Raw genomic sequence first — 8450 nt, forward strand, 5'->3', positions numbered from 1 at the left:
TTAAACCAGGTTTATCCACCTCAGACCAGGTACCACTGCCAGAAAAGAAGAAGTAAAAAGGAAAATAAGCGTTAAAAAAAGAGGAAGTGTCAGGCTGAACAGAGGTATCCTTTGCAAGGAGAACAGAATAAAATACTCCCTCTGTTTTTACTATGGTAAAATACACAGACATAAAATTCATCATTTCAACCATTTCACTGGGGCACTTGGTAAATTCACAAGGTTGTGCCGCATCCCATGTTCTAGATCATTCTTATCACCCCACCCACTCTCTCTGTTTTAAAAGCGAGGATGCCAACTGCCTAATTAAAAAACCAACAATTTCAATCAACCAGTGATCATAGCAATCAGTTCCTAAAATCTCAATATTTCATATTGACTACCACAAGCAACTAATGCTGTGGACCATGAGGAAGAGATTTAGCAAAGTACGTACTTTGACATGGGCAGATATATAGATATTTTACAACATTATTAGATAAATTCTTATGTGGATAAAATACATTTGCAGTAATATTTGTGAAAAGATGGGAAGGTTTTACTGAAATTTTCCTTAGTTGGATGGAAGGTAATTTGACACATAGATGATTTTGAAGAAATCTAATTTTGTTGCTTTTATATCCATAGGGCATCTCTACCAATAGAAAAGAGAAGGCAGGAATATATTTGATTATTTTACTTAATAAATAAAAAGATGCCCCAAACTTAGTGAAATATGTCAGACAAAGACAAATACAGTATGTTTTCATTTATTTGTAGAATCTAAAAGATAAGCCAAATGAGCAAATATAATAAAATGAAACCAGACCCATAGATCAGGTAACAGACCAGTGGTTACTAGAGTGGGGAGAGTTGAGAGGAGGGGCAAAATCAGAAAGGGATTACGAAGTACCAATGACTAGGTATAAAATAGGTAAGTTACAAGGATGTAATGTACAGCACAAGGAATATAGTCACTATTTTATATTAACTTTGTATGGAGTGTAATATATGAAAATACAGAATTACTATGTGTATAACTAATATAACATTGTAAGTCTACTGTATTTCAGTAAAAAAAATAAAAACAAAAAATGTAGCTAGGTAGATAGGTTGCTATAGATAAACAATAATATTCTTTATTATTATTGAGAAGATGGAGACTATAGAATCATTTTGATATATATCAGAAAGTAATATAATACTGTAAATCTGTTATATTTCAATGGACTTCCTGGGTGGCTCAGTGGTAAAGAATCTGCCTGCAATGCAGAAGACCCAGGTTCGATCCCTGGATTGGGAAGATCTCCTGGAGAAGGAAATGACAACCCACTCTAGTGTTCTTGCCTGGCAAATCCAATGGACAGAGGAGCGTGGGGAGCCTACAGTTCATGGGGTCTCGAAGAGTTGAACATGACTTAGTGACTAAACAACAACAACAAATACAAGAATTGACTAAACCAGGTGATAGATTTGAAAGTGTTTCTTATGTTATTCTGTCTCTATTTCTTCATGTTTCTATGTTTTATTCATAAAAATATGAAAATTAAATAAATTAATTTGAAAATATGAAAAATGCATTCATCTAAGTCCATAAGGCTTCATATTTGGGGGATTAAGGTTAAAGCTCAGATCCATTATTTCTGAAGTTGAAATTGTACCTTCTTTCTTATTTGCTTATTTGGCTGCATTGGGTCTTAATTGTAGCAGCAAGATTTTCATTGTGTCATGCAGGATATTTCTTTGTGGCTCATGGGCCTTCTAGTTGCAGCATGTGGGGTTAGTTGCTCTGGGCCATGTGGGATCTTAGTTCCCGGACCAGGGATCGAACCCTCATCCCCTGCATTGCAAAACAGATTCTTTACTGGGCCACCAGGGAAGTCCCTACCTTCTTTCATGTGCATAGTTTACTGGCATTATTATCACACAAAATGGGCTTGAGATTGGGTGAGATTGTGACTTCTAAATCAGCTAAACATACTTCTAAATCAGCTCTTGTGTCCTTGAATTTCTTCCTAGAGATGACACCCCCCTTCACAGCCCACCCTCCTTCAGGAAGTCTTCCTACAGCAGTACCTTCCTCTCTCCTTCCCCCACCAGCTTCAACAATTGCTTGCTCTGTGACCTTAGGCCATTTGCTCAAACTTTCTAATATGTGACTCTAGTGTGAAGTGGAGGTAATAGCAGAACTGCGCTCCTAAAGTTATTCTAAGGATTGAAGGAACTCCTGCATGTAAAATGCTTGGCACAATTTCTGCCAAATTTCCAGCACAGCTAACGTTGGCTCTTCTTAGTCATCATCTGCCTTAGAGCAAGATTATTTGTCGACTCTTATGTTATCAAACCACTTGAGGGCAGGGGCATGATATGACTTGATAAATACACTCTTAAAGAGGGATTTGCTCACCCAATTGGTACACACATCCGGAAACTAGATTATCATGAGAGTTAGGGTTTTAGCAGATGAAATCTACAATTCTCAAGATTTCATCCTGAAATATCCCTGAAAAGACAGAAGATTTTAATGAGAAGTGACTGGATCTCCATGACAAGGTGCTATATAATTTTGTCAAGTTTTTTTTTTTTTAAACTGTGGTAAAATAAAATTTTCCATCTTAGCCACTTATAAGCATACAGTTCACTGGTGTTAAGTACATTCATGTTGGTGTGCAACCATGATCTGTCACCAGAGCTATTTCATCTTCCCAAACAGAAACTCGTCGATACTGACTTCCTTCCCACTCCCCCAGCCCCTTTCACCCATCATTCCACTCTCTGTCTGTGGGAATCTGACTTCTCTACTCTACGTACCCCAGGTAAGTAGACTCACACAGAGTCTGACATCTTCACGATACCCTGGGTAAGTAGGTTCACACAGAGTTTGACATCTGCATGACTGTCTTGTTCTACTCAGTATAATGCCTTCAAGTTTCATCCATGTTCTAGCCTGTGTCAGAATGTCACAGCCTCCTAAGCCTGAAGAAAGCTCCATTGTATGGATGGACCACATTTCCTTTAACCAAGCAGACACTTGGGTTACTTCTGTCTTTTGGTTATTGTGAATAATGCTTCTGTGAACATTGATGTACAAGCATCTCTTCAAAACACTGCTTCCAGTCCCTTTGGAAATACACCCTGGAGTGAACTGCTGGATCATCTGGGAACTCTTTGTAAACCCCGAAGAACCAACATCCTGTTCTCTGCAGCAACTGCACCATCTCACTTTCCTTTCAGCCACGCACAAGGTTCCAACTTCTCCATATTATTTCCAGCCCTTTTGGCAAGTCTTTTGCCTTCTAAGGGTTCCATAATTATCAAAGAAATAACACGGGATCAGTAGATTATCATGGCTCTAACCTGACCTTTATAACTGGATCACACCTTTCCTTGAATTCTTGACTTCTAGCTTTGCACCTGCCAGCTGTGTAGCTTTGGGCAAATGATGTGATTTGTCTGAACTTCAGTCCACTTTAAGTATAAACTGAGGATCACAGCTCATAGGGTTCCTAGGGTTGTTATGGGATCTGAACAAGAAAATCATCATGAAATACTGTCATCTGCAACAACATGGATGGACCTAGAGATTATCATATTAAGTGCAGTTAAGTCAGACAGAGAAAAACAGATATAATACCACTTATATGTGGAGTCTAAAAAAATGGACACAAGTGAACTTATTTGCAAAACAGAAGTAGACTCACAGACAGAAAAAAAACTTATGGTTACCAGTGGGGAAATGTTGGGGGAGAGACAAATTAGGAATTTAGGATTAAAATATACACACTAATATATAAAATAGAAAACTAACAAGGACCCACTGTTCAGCACAGGGAACTATACTCATTATCTTGTAAAAATCTACAACGCAAGAGAATGTAAAAAGAAGGAATATATATATATATACGTATAACTGAATCACTTTGTTGTATACTTGAAACTAACACAACATTATAAATGAAATATATAAAAATAAAAGATCAACTTCAATAAAAGCAAAACAAAACAAAATCATTGCCAAGTACTTACACAATGCTGCTCATACAGAACTCAAGAAACTCAACCTTTGTTACTACTTTTTGAAAGAGTTTCTTCTGAAGAAAATATTGATTATTTAAGGATGCCATCTTCTGCTAGTTCCATTAGTACATATTTTCATTTTTGAAATGTCCCTTCTTTGTACACGTGTACACACATGTATGTGTGATACTTCAAATATTTAATTTTGATCTGAGCTGAAGGATGAGAAGTTAGTATCAGATTAGAGAAGTTCCTGGAAACAAGTTACCTTGAGAGGAACTAGTTGTTTGGAATGAGGGGGAGGATAGGGTCACTTGATCCAGGAAAAGACACTTCATAATAAACTTGATGGAAAGAGAACAAAATTAATGGTGAGAACAGAACGTTCATTCTCCCTTTCTCAGGAACATAGTTAGTTCTACAAATCTTAGAATAATTCACAGAAAACAGATATCTACACTGGAGAAAAAGAAGAAACCTGAATTACATTTCTAAGCAGTAAACTGTAGAACTGCAAAATAAAAATTTTCATTTCCAGCATAAATTTGGTGTCTATTTTGCTATTGTTCCTTTGAATTGAAACAAGCAGATAGTGTTTTTCTTCAATGTAGTACTTGATCATTTTATATAATACATATGAATCATTTTACAATTAGTAAAACAAAATTCTATTTATTAACTTAGGCAATATTAGGGAAGATGGCTATGTTGCACTAATAGAGATTTTCTTAAAAAGTCTTCAAGTTAAGTAATCTGTTGAAACACCCAAACACATATGTATTTGCACACATATGCTTCAGCCTTCAGGAAAGAAACACAGGGTACTTCTCTGGTGGTCCAGTGGCTAAGACTTCGTATTCCCAGTGCAAGGGGACTGGGGTTCAATCCCTGGTCAGAGAACTAGATCTCACATGCTGCAACCAAGACCTGGTGCAGCCAAATAAATAAATATTTTAAAAAAGAAACACGGATAACATCTCTATAATGCCTATTTTTCATCTTGAATTTTGGAAGTGATGTGTTTCAAAGAACCCTTGTCTTCTCCATGTTCTGTTTCTATTTGGAACAATAAAAGTACAAATGCTTTTTGCAAACATCTTTTAAGAAAGCTGGCTGCTGCTGCTAAGTCACTTCAGTCGTGTCCCACTCTGTGCGACCCCAGAGATGGCAGCCCACCAGGCTCCCCCGTCCCTGGGATTCTTCAGGCAGGAACACTGGAGTGGGTTGCCATTTCCTTCTCCAATGCATGAAAGGGAAAAGTGAAAGTGAAATCACTCAGTCATGTCCGACTCTGTGCGACCCCATGGACTGCAGCCCATCAGGCTCCTCCATCCATGGGATTTTCCAAGCAAGAGTACTGGAGTGGGGTGCCATTGCTTTCTCTGAAGAAAGCTGGAGGGGAGTCCAATTCTGGAAAAGCAGAGCTTCAGATTGATTTATTAGACCTACCCCAGGGGTTTTGTTTTGTTTTCCTTTTAGAGCAGGTTTTCCAGCTCCAAAGTTTACCTGAATTTTCTTGAGAAAGATCAGGACATAGAATTTTCATGCAGTCCTTGAAAGGTGCTTTAGGAAAACCCTAGCCAGCCCTGGACCAAGCACACCTCCGATAAAGAGAGGTCTCACTGACCCCAGGGAAAACGGCAGATTGATACCCCTTTTGTTGAACAGCCTGTGATTTCATTAATTTCATTGACAGTAATTCGGAGTGAAATTTATGAAGGCCACAGAGCAGAGTTAGTGAACCGCACGAAATGTCAGTGCGCCCACTCCTGGCTCCACCATCTCTGACTCTCTCCCCCACGTCCACCTGCTCTGTTTGCTTTGGCGGCTGCTCTCTCATCTAGTTCAGGAGGCTTCCTGCGACCCAGGACCTCGCTCCACCCTGGGTACCACTGCCCCGGGGGGGTCCACGCTCGTCTGAGCATCCACGAGGTTTCACTGCCCATGTTTGGTTCTCTGCATAGGTACCGCACTCACACACACCACACACACACACACACACCACCCCCTGACACACACACCACCCACACACATTCACACCCAGACACCACCCAGGCACACACACACATACACCACCCACCCACACCAGCCCCCCCCCCCCCCCACACTCCACACACATACCACCCACACACACATTCACACCTAGACACCATCCAGGAGCACACACATACACCACCCACCACACGCACACATACAACATGCACACACACGCACACCACCTCCTGACACACACGCTACCCACACACAGTCACACCCACACACCACCCAGGCACACACACACATACACCACCCACACATCACCCCCACACACACACCACACACGCATATACACACCACACACACCATCTGTACCACGCCCCCCCACGCCCACCGTAAACACACACCACACACATCACACACTCCACAAGCACTCCACAAACACTACACACCAAAATACCACACCCCCCCCCACACACACAACCCATACACCATCTGTACCACACACACAGTACATTCACACACATACACCCCACCATCCTACACACATGACATCTTAGATGCAGCACATGCAACCCTTCTCCTTAGGTTCACACCAGACGGACTCTCTGGAGTCCCGCTTACATTTCTGAAGCTCCACTTCCCCTCAGTCAGTTTCTGTTGTATGTTCTGTCACCTGCAGTCTGAAAAGTCCTGAATAACCAATTGTTTTTACAGAAAATTGTTTTTCTGAGTTTGCCTGCCCAGTATTCTTCCAGGGTAGACATCTTAAGTTGTGTGTTTAGTAAACACTTTCATTTCCACCAGTAAAATTTGCATTGACAAGCCAAGGGGCATAAACTTAAATTACAGGAATTATAATTGAGAGTATATTTCATTGGCATTAACAATAAATAGATTTTTTTGTTTTGATGAATATGATTTTTGTTTATGCATTTTAGGTGTTATGCCTAGATAAAAAGATAAGCATATAGCCATTCATGCAAAATATTAAGAGAAATACTTGGGTATTTTTAATGAGAAAAATGACTCATTAAAGACAAGAGACAAATTGTCTCACCCCTATCAAGTTTCTTTCAGGTATGAGTGTAAAATTTTAAGGCATTTCAAGTTTTCTTTTAAGAAGTAACTACTTTAACATGCGTTTAGAATGGACAGCATGCAGTCAGTTCATTGCTGATGTCCTTCTTGTAGTACTCTTCTATCACTCAGATCATCTTCCTGGACATCAGTATTTTGCATAAAGCTCCTCCAGAGCCAGATGGTGACTGCGTAAAGTCCCCTGGGTACCATCTGATGAAATGTGATGCAGGAGAGGCAGACTGGAAGGAGGCAGAGATTTTTGATTGCTGTGACACATGTTTTCAAATTAAAAAAAAATATGTAAGACCAGGTAAACACAGTTGACCCATTCTAGGGTCTTGGAAAGGGCCAAAATGAGTGTGAAACCCCAAAGCATAACTTCATTAACTTCAGCTAAATTCACCTCTGGGCAACACTGAAAAACTTTTTTGGCTGCACTGGCTCTCTGTTGCTATGCGCAGGCTTGCTTGAGTTGGCGGGGCTGGCTACTCTTTGTTGCCGCGCGAGGGCTTCTCGCTGTGGCGGCTTCTCTAACGGCGGAGCACAGGCTCTAGGGCCTTGCGAGCTCCAGTAGTCGTGGCATGAGGGCTCAGTAGCTGTGGTTCCTGGGCTTAGTTGCCCTGCAGCAGGTGGGATCTTCCTGGGCCCGGGATTGAACCTGCGTCTTCTGCATTGGCAGGTGAATTCCCATCCACTGTACCACCAGGGAAGTCCAACACTGAACATTTGACTGAGTCGGGCTAGATCTCTGTTCTATCCCACTAGTTAGAAAAAGGAGACAGACTTCTTAGTTGAAGGTCTCTTGTAGAATCCCTGGGAGAAATACCATTTATACTTCTAGGATAAATACAATAATGTAAGTAATTTCCTGGCTATTTGTCATGCCTTTGGTCACTCCCTGAGGCTAAAATTCTACAGATACCACCTTGATTCCATCAGGTCCATGGGTTGAAGCTGGGAGATTACTTCCTGTTTGGCAGTTATAAAAGGTGAACACAGTACCCCTAAGTGTACCTGGGAGCATGAGGTTTCTAAAGCCTTCCTGAATACTCAAGGGGCAGATCAGACCTCTTGGGGATTCTCTAGGGCCCCTTTCTCATCCTCCACCAACCTACTTATTCATCTTATAATGTAAGATTATAATGTATAGGCCCACCTGAGCTTTCACATTAACCTGATCCTGTTGACAAGAGCAGGGCCTTCCAGTGCAATACACTACCTAGAGGTGCAATAGTGTCCTAGCATTGAAAAAGAAACCACTTGAAACATTGTTGCCCTAAATCAAGCTGACATCTCCACCTCTGCATTTCGTGACAAGATCCTTTCAATAAATCTTACCTTAATATTTAATAATTACTTATGAAATGTGGGAAATGTTTTGCTTAGTTGTATAC

General features: G+C 40.6%; 1 non-coding gene across 1 annotated transcript; it reads left to right on the forward strand.

The window, feature by feature from the left end:
• The first annotated feature begins 1211 nt into the window (after positions 1 to 1211).
• TRNAC-GCA (transfer RNA cysteine (anticodon GCA)) lies at positions 1212 to 1282 on the forward strand. Its single transcript has one exon. It is a non-coding gene; the product is annotated as a tRNA-Cys (tRNA).
• Positions 1283 to 8450: the final 7168 nt, after the last annotated feature.

The sequence above is a fragment of the Bos javanicus genome, chromosome 14, assembly GCF_032452875.1.
Source record: "Bos javanicus breed banteng chromosome 14, ARS-OSU_banteng_1.0, whole genome shotgun sequence".
Taxonomy (NCBI): domain Eukaryota; kingdom Metazoa; phylum Chordata; class Mammalia; order Artiodactyla; family Bovidae; genus Bos; species Bos javanicus.